Here is an 18572-nt window from a genome sequence, read left to right as displayed (position 1 = left end):
ACCCAGAGTGTTTGTGCTTAAATGTCACCTGCATCTACACAGTTAGGAGGTCAGCCTGCACCAGTGTCCCAGGAGAGGTCCCACCTGGGAGCTGTACCAGCTAGTCACTAGGGCTAAGTTTTGGGGGAATTTATAAGCAGAAAAAGCCCCAGTTAAGTGTAGCATGTGTATATGTAAATATATATATACTTATAACCGTCCACCAATTCCCTGCTCTACCACACTACCCTTCACAGAAGGTTCAAAAGGCTCTCAGCCTGAACAGTGACAAGAATTGCTTTGGACACAGCTGAGTTACTGCCACCCACATACCGCTGCAGCACAGGAAGCAATGGCAACGTATCTGACAGGGATGGGTTGAAAACACTCCCCAGGAAGAATGCAATTACCCCAAATGGACTGAGGCCAGGAGATCTGGATTATCACCTCAGCTCTTGCATAAAGGGCTTTGCATCTTTATTCACTTCCAACAAGAAGAATCACAGGGTTGACACCAGCCCTGGCCTGGGACACAGATTTGTTACTAAAAAGCACTTCCAGCTGAATCACTAACTGCACATTTTGCAACACACAGGACTCCTTTAAGGGCCTCCCATTCAAGTATTGTTCTACCATCATGCTGCTTAGCTGGGGGGGTTCTCCAGGCCACAACACAGGCAAGTATGACTGCAAACCACTGGCCAGTCCTGAAAAAGCTCTCTGAAATGCAGAGTATGTGAGCTCAGCTGCTCTTCATTCAGGATTCACAACCAGCTGAAGATAATGACAGAAACAGGGGGAAAACATATTAATTGGCAGCTGGGCATTCACGAGGCCGAGGAAGGGAGGCTGTGAAAGAGAGGGGCAAAGCCAAGAGAGAATAAGGATTTGCAGAGACATTTCCCAGTCAAAGAAAATGGTTTTTAAAACGAACCTCAACCTTTGTGAGAGCAAGTTTTCTAGAGGTTATAATCACCTGGCTCACCTGCTCATAAGCAAAAGCAAACTGGAAAAGCAAAGGAAGAGGGCTGGTCAGAAAACAGGCTCCAAAGAGCAGTTGCCAGGCACTGCAGATGGAAGGAAGGAGCGGAACACCCAGTGGTGTTACTGGGATACAGGGACCCACACAACCCACTGGAAGAAGGGAGTTCCTGGGAGTGATGAGAGGTGGAGAGGCACCAGACAAAACCTCCCCACAGAAGACTGTCACTGCCAAGTAACCTGCAACAACACCCTCCACAAGCCATCTGTTAAAAGTACAAATGCCTCCCTTTGAGTGTTCTCCTGTATTGCCCTTCACACCTGTCCTGCTTCAAACCTGACTCATTAATTCCTCCAGCCATGGAGCCTCTGATAATTTGATTACAGTTCTATTGACAGTGTGCTGAGGACACAACCTTCTCTAACCAGTACAGCTTCACTTTTTCCTTTCACATCTGTGGTCATGTATCTATGAACAACACATTTTCTTGTTCTGCATCCAGGCAGCATCCCGGCCCCCAGGCACTGCGCATTTCCAAACAGCACACCACGGTGCCTACCAAATCTAGCAGGGTGAAAGTGTGGGCAGGCCCGGAGCAGTAAGGGCAGGTAAAAGACTCAGGAAGAGTAAAGAGTCTTTGATTTTGAAGAGTCCAATCAATAACTATCCCCTTGAACCACTCTGAGACTCAGAAGCAGTGAGGAAGGTCCTGCCCCTGGGGAGGGACAGCCCCAGGCACCAGCACAGGCTGGGGTGACCTGCTGGGGGGCAGCTCTGCGGAGAAGGACCTGGGAGTGCTGCTGGGCAGCCAGTTGCCCGTGGGCCAGCTGTGCGCCCCGGTGGGCAGCCAGTTGCCCGTGGGCCAGCTGTGTGCCCCGGTGGCCAAGCAGGCCAGTGGGACCCTGGGGGGCATGAGGAAGAGCGGGGCCAGCAGGTCGAGGGGGGATCCTCCCCCTCTGCTCTGCCCTGGTGAGGTCCCACCTGCAGTGCTGTGCCCAGTGCTGGGCTCCCCAGTTCAGGGGGGACTGGGAACTGCTGGGGAGGGTCCGGTGGGGGCTGCAAAGACCATCAGGGGACTGGAGCATCTGCCTGGTGAGGAAAGGCTGAGGGAGCTGGGCCTCTTTAGCCTGGGAAGGCTGAGAGGGGATCTTACCAATGTCTACAAGTATCTTAAGGGTGAATGTCCAGAGGACGGGGCCAGGCTCTTCTCAGTGGTGCCCAGCGACAGGACAAGGGGCACTGGGCACAAACTGCAGCACAGGAAGCTCCATCTGAATCTGGGGAAGAACTTCTTCACCTTGAGGGTGACAGAGCCCTGGAACAGGCTGCCCAGAGAGGTTGTGGCATCTCCTTCTCCGAGACATTCAAAACCTGCCTGGACGCAACTCTGTGTGGCTTGCTTTAGCAGGGGGCTGGACTAGACGACCTCCAGAGGTCCCCTCCAACCCTGACCATGCTGTGGTCTCTGGCGTCTGCCACTTAGCACGGCTGTGCAGAAATGTACCAAGGCAAGCAGTGGTAGTAGTGAGGAGGAAGACCAGCAATGCAGATTCTCTGCCCTCAGAGGTCCCTTCACCTCAGGGAGGGAACTTCCTTTCCTCCTTCTCCGCATGCTCAGAAGACTTGGAACTGTTGACGGCACAGGGGATGGGAAAGCTCAGTACTATAGTGGAGGGAGATGTACAGACTAGGGGCTTCACCTGCCTTGGAGGAAGCCACCAGAAGTTAAACAGCATCCCTACCCATAAAATTAAAGTGATCTGTTGTTCCCTAATGTCTGTTTCTGGAGAACAGAGCATCGAGAGCTGCTTTGCCCAGCTTGCTGTAAAGGCAGGTGAGACCCTCAGTGAGCTGTGTCCCAAATAACAGGGTTGCCAAAGTCAGTGCAGTGACCCCAGCAGCTTTCCTCCTGGCAGCAGGTAGGAAACCTTCCACACAGGGAACAGAAAAAAGGCAGGTGAGTAGCAGAGCTGAAACGGCCCCAGCCCTGCCCTGCTTGCTGGCTAGACTGTGGTTCCACATGCCCAGCTTGCCCAGGACCACAGCTCTACAGCTGGGATGACAGGAGGGCTCTGCTGTCCTCACACATCCTGGTCGCTCCAGGGTCCATGGGAAGGGAGGCATGCACATCCCATGGGAGTCAGCAGGAACCTGGCAAAACATTACGGGAGCAGCTGCTGCAGATGAGGCAAAAGCAGGTGCTGCCTCCTCTGCAAGAGGCACCCTGGCAGCAGCGTCCCACCGCGATCCAAACCCCGTATAAACCCCCCTGCCCACCCTGCTCCCACCACTGCCCTGCCCTCAGCACAGGCAGGGCTGACAGGAGGCTGCAGATCCCAGCCTGCCACGATGCCCAGAGGGGCGGCTGGGCTGCGTGGAGGGAGCTGCATGCTGGGACATGTAGTCCCTACCAGGGTCCCCACCGCTCGCTCACGCGGAGACCCACACAATGTGAATCGATGCTGTGGAACAAGGCAGTGGCGACACTTTAAAGGATGACTTAATTCTCCTGGTCCTCAACCCCTTCCTAAAGCCCAGCCCAGCCAAAAGCCTAGTATTATCACACCGGGAGGTTACTCACGTTTCACCTGCCAGACCTTGTTCACCTTCTACATGTGTTACCCGGTTTGCTGAGACTCCTTTGCGTCAGGGTTCAGTCCTGCTACACTCTGCACAAGGTCTCAGCTTCCCCTCTTTGCTAGGACTGACCGACACAATCCGGGCAGAGGACAGGTCTGTAAGCAGATTCTCGCTTGTGCAATGCTTTTTTAAAAGGCACTGAGTGAAAGCAACTTTCAAAACACCCCAAGACGCAGCGTGGCATTCCTCTCCCGCACACTTTCCACAGCATCTGCAAACTCCACGCTCCTTCCTTAAAGAATAAAAGGAGTCTGGAAACCCGGGAGCTAAGTCTATGCCCCTTGTACACATCACCCGAAGGATCACATTTACAGGTGGGCTGCAGGCAAGCCCACCACCCCAGCTGCCGTCATGCAGCCATCTCCTCCGTCTTCCCTAACACACAGCAGCCGTCTAAACAGCACGTCTGGCACTGCCAAGCACCGCCGGCGTGATTCCTGTTGGAACCGGGCGCCACGGCCACAGCGAACCGCTTGAAAACCCCGGGAGGTCGGTGGCGGCGGGTCTGGGGTGGGCAGATGTCCCCCCGCCGGGCCCTTCCGCCGGCGGCGGCGGTCACCAGAGGGCAGCAGGCCGGCCACCAGGCCACATCCGCCCGGCGCGGCGCCCGCAGCCCCACGCTGGCGGCCGCCGGGTACCCACGGGGCAGGTGCCGGCCCAGGAGGCACGGGCCGAGCCGCCGCTGGCCGCCCGGGCGGGCTGCGGGCCGGGCGACGGCGCGGCGGCCCCGGGCCTCCGACGCGGCCCCAGCACCATGGTGCCTCGGGCACGGGCCGTCCCGGGGGGCCGGGGCTGGTGGCCGGTCCCAGCCGGGGCCGGGTTTGAGCCGATGCCCGCGGGGAGGTGGAGGCCCCGTCCTGTCGGCAGGGCCGTGGGCAGTCTGTCCCTGCCCGTGTCACGGCGGGGAGGACGTGGCCTCGGCGGGGGAGACCGGGGGCAGCGCAGGCTTCCTGGCTGCGGGGCTGCGGTGGCAGGCCAGGAGCGGGGGTGGGGGCAGAGCCCCGCCGCACCAGCCGCAGCGCGCCCCTCCCGGGCAGCGACTGCTCACAGCCCCGCTGCGTGTGTCCCCCCGCCCCGCTCCCCCGAGAGCTGCCTCTGCCAGACCCTCCCCTGCCAGACTCGCGCTCAGCCCCCGCGATGGCGCAGCCCTCCCCCGCCGGGCACCGGCGACCCTGGCGGGGAGCTACCCCACCTCAGCACCGCCTGCCACGGCTGCCGCCGGGCACAGCCCCCGCGCCCGTCCCAGAACTACCGGCTACGGTCCCCCCGCCCCGGCCACGGCCCCCCCACCAGCTCACAGCCCCCATCTTGGTCGCAGCCCCTCACGTACTACCTGGTCACGGTCGCTCCCCGCCGCGGCCCCCCCCCCCAGCTCCCGCTCGCCCTACTCGGCCAGAGCCCCCAGTCCCATCGCCCCCCCTCCCGAACCTTCTGGAACCGGAGGGGGCGGCGGGGACGGGGCGTATTAACCCCTCCCACGCCGGACAGGCGGCCCGTCTCCCGCCGGTGCCCGGTCCCGCTCCGTGTGCCCCTCGGCCCTGCCCGCCGCGGCCCCGCCAGACCCACCAGCGCCCCCTCCGCCACTGCTGCCGCCTCGGCCCCGACTGCTGCGCGGCTCCCTCAGCTCCTTCCGGGTGTCGGCGGGGACACGCCCCCCGCGCCCGCCTTCCTCGCGCTGATTGGTGCGCTGGGCGGGGCACGGCGCGGGGCGAGGCGCGCGGCGTGGCGGCGCGGCCAATGGGCGGGAGAAGAGGTGGTGACACGCGGCGCCGAGATCCCGCCCTGGCTCCGCCCGCTCCACGTGCGGGTGTGTGATGACAGCGGGGAAGGGGCGGCCCCAAGCGAAGCGGCCCCTCATTGGCCGCCGGCGGAGGGGGCGGGGCCTGACTCAGCGCTGGGGTGGGGGCTGCCATCGCCCTGACCCTCCGCTTCTGACCCGCAGCCAGGCCGACCTTTAATCTCTGACCTGACCCCGGCCCGCCCTGGGGGGCGCTGGGCCCATACACGGCCCCGCGGGTGCGACGTGTCCCGCCCCACGGGCACGGGGTGCCCCCCCACAGCCGCAGCCCTCCCCACCCCGTGGACACGGCACACCTCGGACCCATGGGCACCCCCTGCCACCCACCCAGCCCCATAGACCACCTCCCCCCGGCCCCACGCCCAGGGACCCACACACAGCCCCCTGCCCCCCACGGGCAAGGCCTCCCCAGGTGAGACTCCCGCCGTGTCCCTGGCCCCACGGACATGTCCTGAGTGGAACGAGCCAGGTGTCCTCCACCCCCCGGGTGATGCCGGGACCCCCCCGTGCCAAGCCTGCCAGCCACCCACGCAGCTGGGCTGGGCTGTGCCGGATCCGGGGGGGGGGGCGGGGGGCAGACAGGACCCGTGGGGGCAGCTGCCCCCGCAAAATGGCTGATCGTAAATACTTGGGTACCGGGGCTCTGCTACCCGCTGGAGGGGTCATGGGCAGGACCCACCGCCCCGAGGGGCAGCAGCCTGGAGCTTGCCAGTGTGACTGCGGGCCGTCTGGTCAGGGCAGAGACACCTTGGCTTCAGCGATTTTGTGTGAAGCCCAGTAAAAACCAGACCCCTGGCCAAATCACCTCACTCCGCAGCAAGCTGCAGCTGCAACACCACTCTAAAAATAGCGAGGACCGGTACCGTCAAATGATAAATATAACTGAGATCTCGTCTTCTGTCAGTGCTAGCATGCAGCAAGCTGGATGCAAACCGGCAGCACACCGGCTGCTGGAGCCCCGACACCCCCCTCGCCTTGCTGCCAGTGCCAGGGCATTATTTTTGGAGGTGCCGTCATGGACAAAGCCACGCCGGGTGCTCTCTGTGAATAGCCATGCTGGGGGACAGCGGGATGGCCAGTCCTTTCATGCCGCTGCCCTACAAGTGCTTTTCTGCAGGGATAAATGGCAGTGCAATGCAGTGCTATGTGGCCATGGAGCAGCTGCCAACACGGGACCTCATCGCCTCCTGAGGCCGCAGCCTCAGCCTGTGGTTGTAGGAGATTTCTTGCCAAGTCTCCCCTGACTGTTCCCAGATTTGGGTAGTGGGCCATTAGAGGGTATTGAAAGTACAGAGCATTTTAATTTCTGAGTGTGATGACAGCAACATGTGATCCTTGGGTGCTCCTGGTGGTTTAGGAGCCACTGCCTTGGACAGCATGTGTGCAGGTGCTGGTTTCAGGGAGGAAGAGCCCAGGAAGCTCAGTTCCCCCACACCCCTGCTCATCCCTTATCACAGGGGTTTCCTACATGCTCCCAGGGAAATATTTAGCTTTTCTGCCCTTTGGTCCTGTGTGTCAGCTCTGCCAAGCTGGTGAGAAGCTCTGGTGTCCAACTGGGATGGGAGCAGAGGCCATGGAAACCAGAGGTGGGCTGGAAATGGCTCAGTCCCCATCCCACAGCCACTTCCACAGGCTGAGTTTTCCAGCTTGAACTGGCTGAATTGAGTTCAGGGTTAACAAATGGTTAATGAACCATTATTGGCCTGAACGGGAACTGAACTGGAACAACTTCAGTCACAGCTGAACCCGCTGTGGAGCTGAATCCAAAAGATTTGCTGGTTCAGCTCCTCGGCTGCAGGGAATATGGGCTCCTTTGTCCTTGACAAGAATAATAACATTTCTGTTTATTGTGTGGGCAGCGAAGGATTAATAATACCCCAAGTTATTTACCTCCTGCTTGTGAGTGCTGAGGGTCTGTGAGCAACGTCCCTGCTGAGCACACTGTCCCTTAGCAACCTCCCCTGATTTTTAAAACATATCCTTGTTCCAGAAGCAGGATTAAGGAGCAGGATGTAAAAGCTCCTTTTAGCAGTCTGGGTGGGGTGAGGGTGCTCCTGCTTCTCCCAGGCATGGGGCAGAACCTCAGCTGTGGCCATTTGATGGGGATTGGTAATGCAGGCAGAAGACAGCAGTGTTTCAGAGAGCGTCTGGAAAAGCTCCAGAGGCTCGGAGGGGATGGGGATGGGGGTAAAGTTACCGCACGAGCCATACTGCTGCCTTGCAGAGGGACAGCCCACCCAGGGCTTGCCAGGAGTGAGCTTCATCCACTCCCTGCAAACCCTGGGGGACCTGCAGAGGACTTCGCAAGTGTTGGTGAAGGCAAGCAGGGAGGTTTAAATATGTTAGGCAGGGTTCTGCACCATGGCTGGCCACCTTCCAGAGGCTCGACTGCCAGGGGATCTGGGGGGAGGGTGTTTCCCCAGGAAGATGAGGTGTCCCAGGCAGTGCGTGGTGGAATGACGTCCTTCCGTGATGAGCTCTGCTGCCTGCGGGGCTTCCCTTTGAAGGGTGCACTGGTGAGGTGACTGGGTACCGGTGAGTTCATCGCTGGGTTAGCTCCCTCCCGGAGCTGCCCAACCGGCCGGCTGTGGGCTGGGGCTGCTCAGCCTGTTTGCCAGGCTGGCTGCTCCTGCTAGAGAGGCTGTTGTGTGCTGAGCTTCAGCAGGCTGAGCTGACACCAGCAAGGCTCCTGCTGCAGTTTTAATTTAATCGTTTTCATCATGGAAGGGTGACGTCCACACACACACGCTCATTTTCTTGGCGTGAGCAGGTTTTGCAATAGCAAAAGCGCCTTCAAAAAATACACCCATCATCTCCCAGAGCTGATGGGGCAAGATGTGCCTCTGTAGGGGTGATGCACCCCTGCACTACCTGCATGCTGCCCACGCTGGCAGGCTGGCCCACACCATGCACACCCGATCCAAGTCCATGTAGGTAGAGCAATAAAAGGACCCGTGTGCAGAAACGAGCCCGGAAAGACCTGGAGAACTGCCAGGGAGAGATTGCGGGGAATTTTAAAAGGCCTTTGGAGGAAGCTGGTGGGAATCAGCTGTCACTTTTCTTGGGGGCCCCTGGCAAGCCATGCCAGGCAGCGGGGTGCAGAGCAGTGGCAGGGCTAGACTGGGCACCCCATGGTGACTCATGGCCTCATCCCAGCTGGCAGAGGAGATGCACAAAGCCCAAGGGGAAGGTGTGTGAGAGAAGCGTTGGGTGTCAATTCCCCTCTTAATGGTGGGCCGCACAAGCATCTCTTGGTCAGGCTGCCACAGAGAGGCTTTGGCTTTTTTATCTCTTGCAGCCACACCCCTCCACATGCTGTGGAGAGACCTTGGCTCCTGCAGCACTGCCTCCAGGGGTTTTGACGCTTCTCATCCTCCCCGTGTTTAGCCACCAGAGGAGAGAGAAGCCAAATCCTGCCTCTCTTTCCCTGCGGCTGTCACAAGGAGGCGATGCACACCAGTGCCCCATGGTGCTGCGCTGGAGCCATGGGACGTTCCTCAGGTAACGTGAGTTGGTGCTGCAGAACCTTTCCCCCACTGGAACCTGTTTCCACAAGGTGCTTGGTTTACCTGTTTGGCTGAAACAGCTGTAAAACTGGAGATGTGAATCACGCTTGGAGAATTTCCTGCTGGAGGAGTCCTTTGCCTTATGGGGGTAGGGGTGGCATTCCCTCCCGGCACTGCAGGAGTCCCTCCCTGCATGGCTCTGAGCAGGGCTCAGGGTCACAATGGAGCTGAAAGTCACTGCAGCATCCCGACTGAGCCCTGGCTGCCCACTGATGCCTCGTGCCGAACTGGGGGCATCTGCTGGGATTCAGACCCCTGATGGGAAAGGGGGAGGTGAGAGCACTACTAAGGAAAGATGGATCTCATACGTCTTTAACAAGCACTGGTGGTAGGGTCGGGCTGGGCTGCTCACTTTCTCCAAAACCTCACATGACCCTCGTAGCTCCAGTGTTGCCTCTTTCCCATCAGCTGTCTCCCAACACCTTGCAGAGGACAGCAGCATTGGGACCCCCATGGGACCATGGAGGGACTTAGGCACCATGGAGAAAAGGAACAATTACAGGCTACACAGCTGGATGCAGGTCATTGATCCTATACTTTAGCCACCACACTTCACTGCTGCTTTGTGTCTCAGATGCACATGGGTTTCCCAGAGCCAAACAGGTCTGTCTTGGCTGGGGGCAGCACTCCAGAGGTCCATCCTGGAGCTGCTGGCAGACAGTCTAATGAGGGGTGAAGGCTGCTGCTTGTAGCTTGGCAGGTGGAGGATGCTCGGCAGGAAGAGTTTCTGCAAGGGAGATGTGCGGTCCTGGGCTCTCCAGGCCTGGGGGTTTGCAGTACAAAGCCACAGCAGATCTGGTGTCTGTTGGTTGTGTCCTGCTCTGAGCAGGAAGGAGGTCAGGCTGGGAATGTGTCTGATGGTGGTGCTCAGGGAATGCCCAACTGCAGTCCTGCACCCAGTGATGGGACAACACCACCTGGGGACAGTACGTGCCTGCTCGGCACCAGAGAAGTAATCCCTGCTGACCCCTCACTGTTCGGCACGCAAATGTCTCCCTGCTGCTACTTCAGCCCTGGGGATGACCTGTCAGCCTGGCCAATTTGACTTCACCTAATGGCCCTTTGCCCTGACCTGCAGCTGGGCAGTTGGGGGATGTGCTGCAGGTTTAGGATGGCAGCAGGTACAGGCTCCAAGGAGGGTGCTGCTGGTCCTGTCAGGCTCTGGGGAGAGATGTGCTGTGCCCCACTGCCAGAATGAGTCCCTCTCTTGTTCTCGAAAGCCTAAGCTTCTCCTGCCGCAGCTTCTCTGCAGAAATGTTTACTTTTCATTTTGTCTGCCTTAAAAAAAAAAAAAAAAAGGAAAAGAGAAAACAAGGGAGGAACTGATTAACTCCGTTTACCCACTCAGATAGCATTGGCCCCAAGCTGCTGGTTGGCATGGGCCGTGCCGGGGCTGGTACGTGCCTGGAGTTGAGCAGTGATGTCTCAGCCTTGCTGCTAGTCCCACAGCTGCACTGGCAGCCTTCACTGATGGCAAGTGTGTGAACCAGGGCTGACAGCAGAAGGTGAAGGTCCCCTTGGTATCACCTTGGTAGGGTGGTGGAGGCTGGGACCACGCACAAATGCCTCGCACTGCGACAGGCCACCACACGGCCCAGGACTGGCCAGTCACTGCGGGTCCTTGCCTGTATGTAAATTTGTAAATTTTGGCATTTCTCCCTGGCCACACTTGGCGTTTGGGGCTGTGCCCTTCCACTGGGCTCTGCTGCTCAGAGCACTCGCAGGGATCCTGCACCCCATGCAGCACCAGCACCCTGGGGTGTTGCACTTGGCTGCACCCCCTCTTCCAGCACCTGGGCATTTCCCCGAGGACACAGCTGATGGACGGCAAGGCTAAGCTTTGCACAGATACAGGATATTTGAACCCTGGGTTGTGGATAAAGATGTCTCCAGGGCTGTGCTGTGTGGAGGGTCAGCAAAGCCCCTTCCCTAACGCCTGCTACTGGAGAGGTGCTGAGCTCTGTGGGGTTCATATGCAAACTGAAGTCCGGGGGTATATCCCCACTTAAGTCGCTGAAAACTTGGGGTGATGGAAAATCACTTCCCATGCCTGCCTTGGTCAGTGGATGCTGCCTGTTGGCACAAGGTGGCAGCCCAGCCCAGCTTATTTTCAGGAAGGCCATGGCCAGCACCTTTTAGGGGGGTGCTGGGCTCTGCCATGACCTGCCAGGGTGGCCCCTGTCCCACAGACCTGGGGTGCATGTCCTCTTCAGGGTGCTGCCCTTGCCCCTGCTGTAGGTCAGCATTACAGGAAGGACAAGCCCTGCTGCAGGAGCCAGCCCCACCAGGCATGGGGGGGAGCATCAGGGGGGCACCACCTTGGGTCAATTGGTTGACCTGGACATAGAATCATAGAATCACAGAAACATTTAGGTTGGAAAAGACATTTAAGATCAAGTCCAACCATTAACCCAGCACTGCCAAGTCCACTACTAAACCATGTCCTTAAGCACCACATCGATGCGTTTTTTAAACATCTCCAGGGATGGTGATTCCACCACCTGCCTGGGCAGCCTGTCCCAATGCTTCACCACCCTTTCCATGAAGAAATTTTTCCTAATATCCAATCTAAACTTCCCCTTCCCAAGGCTCAGTACTGGGGCCAGTCCTGTTTAATATCTCTATCAACAATCTGGATGGGGGAATCAAGTGCCCCCTCAGTAAGTTCACAGGTGACCCCCAGCTGGGGGGAGCGTTGATCTGCGGGAGGGCAGGAGGCTCTGCAGGGGGGTCTGGGCAGGCTGGAGCGATGGGCCCAGGCCAGTTGTGTGAGGTTCAACCAGGCTCAGTGCCGGGTCCTGCCCGTGGGTCACACCAACCCCATGCAATGCTACAGGCTTGGGGAAGAGTGACTGGAAAGCTGCCTGGCAGAAAAGGACCTCATGATGGCACAAATCAGAGCCTGGCCCTTGCCAGCACCAGGAAGCCTTGCAGAGTGTGTCACCTGTGAGCACGCACCCAGCAGGTCGGTGCAGGATCCAGGCAAGTGCCTGTCTCATACCAGATCTGACATGTCCCTGGAGAAGGGCTCCGAGGGCAGCCAGGCAGCGGCTTGAGGGTTGCACCCAAACCACCCACTCTCTGGAGGAAGGATTGCCCCTGGGCGCTGAGTTCTCTCTGCTCAGATGCATGGCAGTGAGGCCCCCCAGGCATGGGGCAGCCCTGCCCGTGGGCACCCATGGCTCCATCTCAGCTGTGCTGGCTCTGCTGCACCTTCTCTCTGTGAGGGGATGTGGGGGCAAGGGACATGTGGGTGGGCTCTAGTGCTGCAGCTCCTGGACTAGAGAGGGCTCAGGCTGAGGTTACACCAGGTACATAGTTGCTACCAGGACCTTCTTTCAGGGCACTTCTGAGCAAGAAGGAGCAATGCAGGCATGGAGAAAGAAGCCAGTGCAGCAGTAGAGGATGATGGGCTCTTCTCAGACCATGGGGAGCAGGGACACCCTAGGGTCTGCAATAATCAGCCCAAGATGGGAGTGTTAGGGTGCTTTACAAGTGTTCACAGGCTTCTCACCCTGAAGTGGCCATGTACCTCCAGCAAAGGGATAGAGAGATGTGTTCTAACACAGCCATGAGGCTGTGGCATCAGATCAAACTTCTTGGGATTCACTGTGTTCCCCTGTCCTGTTGTTTCCCTCTTCATGCTGCAGATTGGAGGCTGGTTTGTGCCTGAGATTCCCTGTGGATATGTTCAATGAGACAACCATGAGGAGGCATGGCAGGCTTCAATTTCTTCTCTCCATCCATCCATGCATGCTTTGCAGGTGCATTTCTGTAAGAACAAGAATAGCCACGAAACTCCTGGCATGGGATAATTCAGTGGATCTTTGTGATGATGCCTGGCTCAGGCTTTGGTCACCCTTGGTGATCTTCCTGATGGTGCCTTGGCTCACCCTTGTCCCCCAAGCAGCCAAAGCTGCTGTGTGTGGTTGCATTGCTGGACCAGCTCTGTCTTGACGTGCACCCTTTCCCATCTTCTGTTTGTTCATCTGTAACAGGAACAGGAGAACACTGCTGCTGTGATAGACCTTGTTAGAAGTCTGCACCAGCTAGCATTTCCTTTGGATTTATAGTCAAATCTCATGCCAGACCGATTTACCTCCTTGTTGTTGCCATAACCTGAGCCTTGACTACCTGAGGCTGGGAGCTGGGCATCCCCAGCCTTTCCTGTCGTTGCAGGACCCTGCTTTCCAGGCACTGCACGTTTGTCTTAAAACCATCTTTTTGGGGTAGGGGCTGCTTCTAACTTCTGTAGGAAACTGGCAGAAAGATACCTTACTGAACAGTTGCTCTTCCCTTCTATACATCTTAAGCACATCTGCATCTTTATCTATAGACAAAACCAGGTCAGAAGGAGCCCATGGAGCAGAGGGGCAGATATGAAGGAGGGCTGAGCTAGCTGCCAGCATTATCAGGCAGGGCTGACCAGACGAGCAAGCTGCTGCACTGCCAGTGTGTCTATCGGCGTCCATAAAAACCCATTCTGAGCATCCACCTACGTACAACTGACCCCCATGCTTAGATCTGCAAACACACACAGGACCACAGACTCCACTGACACGGGCATCTCTGTGCTCAGCGGGCAGCAGGCAGCAGAGAGGGCAAACCCTGAATCACGGCTGCTCATGGCCTGTCACTTCTTCTGGCACTGGGCTGGGGGCTGGGACCCTCCCTAAGGTTTCAGCGTGCTGCTTGAAGGCAGGATGGGACCTGCCAGCTCTGGCTGTGCCACTGGTTTGCTGGCCAGAGAAATGCCCCCTCTGCCTGTTATCTCTGTCTTAGCTTCTCCTGCTCAAAGTGATGTTTGGGAAGAAACTGCTCTCACTGGGTCCCTTCAGCTCCCAGTGCATGGCTCTGCCCCTCATGCCTACCCTTCATTTCAGTAAATGCACTCAATCCCTCACCAGACTTTTGGGAGGACTGAGAATTAAACGATACAAAAAGCTCTGCCAGCTGCCTGTGTGGAGCTCCCTGGATGAGCTCAGGTGCAGGCGGTGTGCGAGCAAAGGTCATGGCCACGGGGGAGGCAGAAGTGTCGCCCCCCCTGGCCCCAAGCACCAGGGCTGCCCCCACCCCAGGGAAGCATCTGCTGGGATGCAGATCCCTGGCACCACACTGGAGACGTGTGAGGGGGGCTGGGGGCTGAGCAAAGCTTTTCACTGCACTGGTGGGGGGTGCCATAGCAATGCTGGCAGTGAGAGCAATGGCTGGGGAGCGGTTTTGGGCTCTCTGCAGGCATTTCCAGACTGGAGGACCTGCCTCTGTATCTTTCACACTTAGATCTGCAGAACCAGAAAAGCCCCACTAGCAAAGTTGGGTTGGTTTTAGTTCAGAGGGGAAAAAAATGCACCCCAAATGTGAACTAGCGCTGATAAAGGTCACCTGCTGATGCACCTTATGCCATTGAGTCCTTTGGCAAAAGGGCACAAGCAGGGTAGCTTTCATCAGCAAAGCTGTCCAGTGTGAAAGAGATCACAGTGATCTTGTTCCAGGTGCAGGTGGCTGCACTGCGGTGGGAGGCACTTGACTAATTTTGGGGTACCTATCCCTAGTCTGTGCTACCTAAACATGCTCCACAGGGATGAGCTATTTCCAGAAGATGGCTTCTTGCCCCAGCAGAGCTGGCTCTGGAGTTTCATCTCCAGTGGCTGCAGCCTGAATAAACACACAGGGGAGCACGGGGGTGCATGCAGCTCTCATAAAAGTGCTGCTCTGCAGCTGTGCATCCACTTTGCTGCCAAATGGGTGATGGAAGGAAAGAGGATAATGTTTATGAATAAAATTTGCAGCCCTTCCCTCCTCCATTACTAATCTCCATTCAGATTTAATTAGGCAAAGAGTGTATTTCAGTCCTTGCGGTCTGAATTATTGCAGCAACAACCCGCTCCACAGGAGCTGTACTTCAGTGGCTATTGTGCCAGTTCACAATAAAGAGACAAACCTGCCTCTGAGAGGTTGCTATCTGAAACACAGCAGCACGTAGAGACAATGCTAACAGACACCAGGGAGGAACAAAGTCAGGCAATGCTGTATGGATCCAAGCATGCCAGCTGAGCTAACCAGTCAGCTCACATTTGGGGAGCATTGCAAGATGAGTGTGGAGGGATGTTGACAACCTCAGAGAGGAAAACAAGCAGACAGTGGAGAACTGAGAGAGCTGTATGATAAATGCAGGAGGTTCATGAGGTTTTTCTTTAGGACTGTGTAAGCCAGATGGGTCCGGCATTTGGCTAGGAAAAGATCCTTTGTCACGCAGTTCAGAATAGCTCTGATGGGAGCTTTGATGACACTCGTTCCTGCCCTGCGAGGGAGTGGGAAATCAGCCGTGTTCTGCTGAAAAGTTCTGTGAGAGCTTGGTGTGGAGAGGCACCTGGTTTGGAGACGACATGTTGGTTATGGCCTGAAAAACTGGCAGGATAACGATTTGGTACTCCACCACAGAAGGATCTGATGAATGTGGAGAATTTGTTCTAGCCAAGTTGAACTTGAGGCCTTGGGGTGGATCTGTGAGGAGAAAATCATGGCAGATCGAGGTTCATTTTGAACAAAGAAATCTGGGTCTGGGACGAGAGGCAGATCTGTGAGTTCCCAGCATGGTGCTGTATGAGCTGGTGTCTGTATTCAGAGATAAAGCATTACATTCATCTCACCTGAGATTTTCTTTCCTCTATGCTAAGGTCCCCAGACTCCCTTTCAAGACAGTGGAGAAAAATACCACTTTCAGGACATCTGATCTAGTTTGAACATGTATTTGAGGGTGAAGGGAACTGTTCCCAAGAAGTGTTTCCATGGATTATAACGAGGGACACAGTGGGAAGAGCTCAGAGACAGACAACCACGCTGCAGACACCTGCATTTGCACATCTCACAGAAAGCCCAGGGGGTTGTCTGCTCCAAAGGACACCCCAGGGGAATGACCAGTGAGGGCACAGAACACAGAACATGAAGGAAAATGGGCTATTCAGGAGAAAAACGTGGTTAATGACCCATTGGTGACAAACTGAGGAGGACAAAGCATCTGCTCACCCTCTAACGTTGTTTCAGGACAGCAGCAGGGCCAAGAAGGGGCTAGAAAATGTCCTCCAGAGCTTTGCAGGGGAGCAGAGCAGTTGTACAGGCTTGCACAAACTCAGTGTCAGGAGAAAGCAACCCCTCCTGCTTTCACTGTGTGGCCAAGGCACTGGCACATCCCACCTCTGTGAAACAGCTACAACTGCCGGTGGAGCTGCATGAACACACAAAAACGTAGAAATGATGAGGCTGAGAGCATTCAGTGCCGATGGTCTTGGAAAAAGGTGCAAGGATGAGTTTTGCGAAACCCCTGTGTTCAAAGGGAAAGTTTCTTTGTCTTGGTTTGCTTCTGCGAGAGAGCTGCCAGCTCCCAGCTGTGCTGTCTGCTTGGCTCTTGGCTGGAGACGCCAGCATGCATCACAGCCCCTTTCTCCCTGCTGTTGGAAAGGGCTCATGCTTTGGTTGTTGGTCCAACACATCCCCAAAGCACTAGAAAAGCTCTGCTTTTCTTTCCAGAAAGTTGAGGCAGGATATAGATGTCAGCTCCTCCATCCTCACATGCAGATGTAATTACTACTAACACTTAGTACCTAAGGGTCATTCATGCTGCCATCACAGCATCCTGCAGTTAGAGATTTTGGTCTGTAGAAACTCACTGTCAGTGCTAAATTGGTGAGGCCACAGGGATAAACTTTCCCTAAACGACACCAAAACTGGGCAGTTTTCTGGTAAATCCTCAGATTACAAACAACCCCGAAGAAACACATTAGGTTTGACCTACAAGGCTCCTTAGTACTTTCAGTCTCTGCACTGAACCTCCAGATCCTGCAGGGAAACATGCACTTTATTGCTGCTGGATGCTGTATTAGCAGATCTTTCCACACAAAAGCAGGATTTGGACTGCTTGATATTTTCATGGGAGACGTCTAGAGAAACTTTGCTGCCTTATGGGAAGGTGGATTCAGATAGGGATACTTTTCTTCTACGTCTGTGCTGTCTCTGTAGGGGGCTCGGGGGCCAGAATATCTGGCTTTTTTGCAGTCAAGCTTGCCATGGATGCTGCAGGCTGTAATCAGCCTGAGGAACTGGGCTTTGCCCTGTGGATGTGTCAGCCAAGCCTTGGCTTTAAGGGGCAGATGAAGGCAGACAACAGCACCAGTGTCACCACATGGGAACAGGAGGTGATAGTTGGCTGGATGAGAGCTGGAGACTATAGCGTGGAATTCCTAGGTAGGGGAAGAGTCAGGTGATGGATAAAAGGTCCCGTTACAGAAGCAAAAAACCTCTACCCAGTATCTTTGTGAGCCATCAAGTTTTGGTGTGTACACAAAGATCTCCTGAGAGATAAATGGCTAGCAATTCAGGATCAAAAGACGGGGCAAAATTATGGTATCTGCCTAAAATTTCCTGCGTTTTGCATGCTGACTTTTTCTAGATTTGTGCAGTTGCCAGTACTCAACATGTTCCTAAGCAGAATTTTCTATGTTAATGTGTGTAGCTCTGAACATGAAAGCAAACAGCATCTGGAAGCAAACTACTTGTAATGAGTGCCATTAAGAATTTCAGTCAGTAAACCACAAAATGATCCCTCACACATGTAAATGACTCTGCCAATCTGTTTCTTTCCTACCCACTAAGCATAACAATGACACCGGGTTCCTTTTCCCAGTTGGAGGTCTTACTGCTTGCACCTCAGCTCTATGAGCAAGCTCACATCAGACCTCTGACTACCGTAGGCAATATCCAAGTCACCCAGGCAATGCTCACCCTACAGGCAGGTCTACAGTGGAGCCATTCCCCAAGCTCTGCCAGCATTTAGTCTCCCACTGGCAGGGGAAACAGCCTTGCTAATGACTAGAATTCCTGAAAATGTCAAATAATGTAGAGCCAGGCTCCCTAGGGAAGAGAAATAGCATATGCAAGCCGTTACCTAATCATGGTCTAATTACCCAACTGGAATTCGGCCAGGATGCTGGGACTAAGAGCAGTACCCCAAGGAAAGGGTTGTAGGGTCTCTGATGAGTGCATCCACTCGGGATCTTGGCTTTATACACTTAGCAGAAAGTGTAAAGGGGCAGAAAGCATGCCTCATACTGTCAAAACCCACTCTGGGCTAAGCAAATTACATTGCAGTTAAGGTTGCTTCTTCATGGCTTCTTGTTTCTATAAATTAGACAGCAACCTCTGTCTGCCTCCTGGCAGGTCTTAGGCACCCCAACTATCAATTGGCGGGGGCAGGTTTTGGTTCAGATGGTGGGTCCCAGCTTAACCTGCTACGGGGTACCCCTGCCACGATTGTATCGGCTTGCGTTGATGGATGTCACTACAGGCTGTGAGGTTTTAGTGCTCAGTGTGAGAAACTACACAATCAGGAACAGGGAATAGCATCTCAGCAGACAGGAAAGTTCATTTCCCATAGATGACAGAAGGCTAGACCCAAGCTGCCCTCCAGCCCCTCCTATACCACCCTGCTTTCCACCACTGCACCTGACCCGATCTCAGTGGCATTGTTCTGTTGCTGCCTTTTTCTCCAGGGTGGTTTTGCTGTCCTTTTCTTCAGCAAGAATCACCAGCTACTTGCTTATGACAAGACTGG

At 55.8% G+C, this 18572-nt stretch overlaps 1 protein-coding gene across 9 annotated transcripts in view; it reads right to left on the bottom strand.

Annotated features, from left to right (window-relative positions):
* The window catches only part of ATOSB (atos homolog B), a 42049-nt gene extending 36807 nt beyond the window's left edge, over positions 1-5242 (bottom strand). For 7 of the 9 annotated variants that reach the window (XM_056325155.1, XM_056325153.1, XM_056325163.1 and 4 more), the window contains exon 1: positions 5168-5242. The gene's annotated coding sequence lies outside the window, so the exon portion shown is untranslated. Of the gene's footprint in view, positions 1-5029; positions 5142-5167 lie in introns of those variants that run through there. The other 2 variants (XM_056325156.1, XM_056325157.1) reach the window with 1 other exon arrangement.
* Between the last annotated feature and the right edge of the window lie 13330 nt (positions 5243-18572).

The sequence above is a fragment of the Falco biarmicus genome, chromosome Z, assembly GCF_023638135.1.
Source record: "Falco biarmicus isolate bFalBia1 chromosome Z, bFalBia1.pri, whole genome shotgun sequence".
NCBI lineage: Eukaryota > Metazoa > Chordata > Aves > Falconiformes > Falconidae > Falco > Falco biarmicus.
The sequence above is the reverse complement of the archived record's forward strand: the minus strand, read 5'-3'. Positions and strand labels throughout refer to the sequence as shown.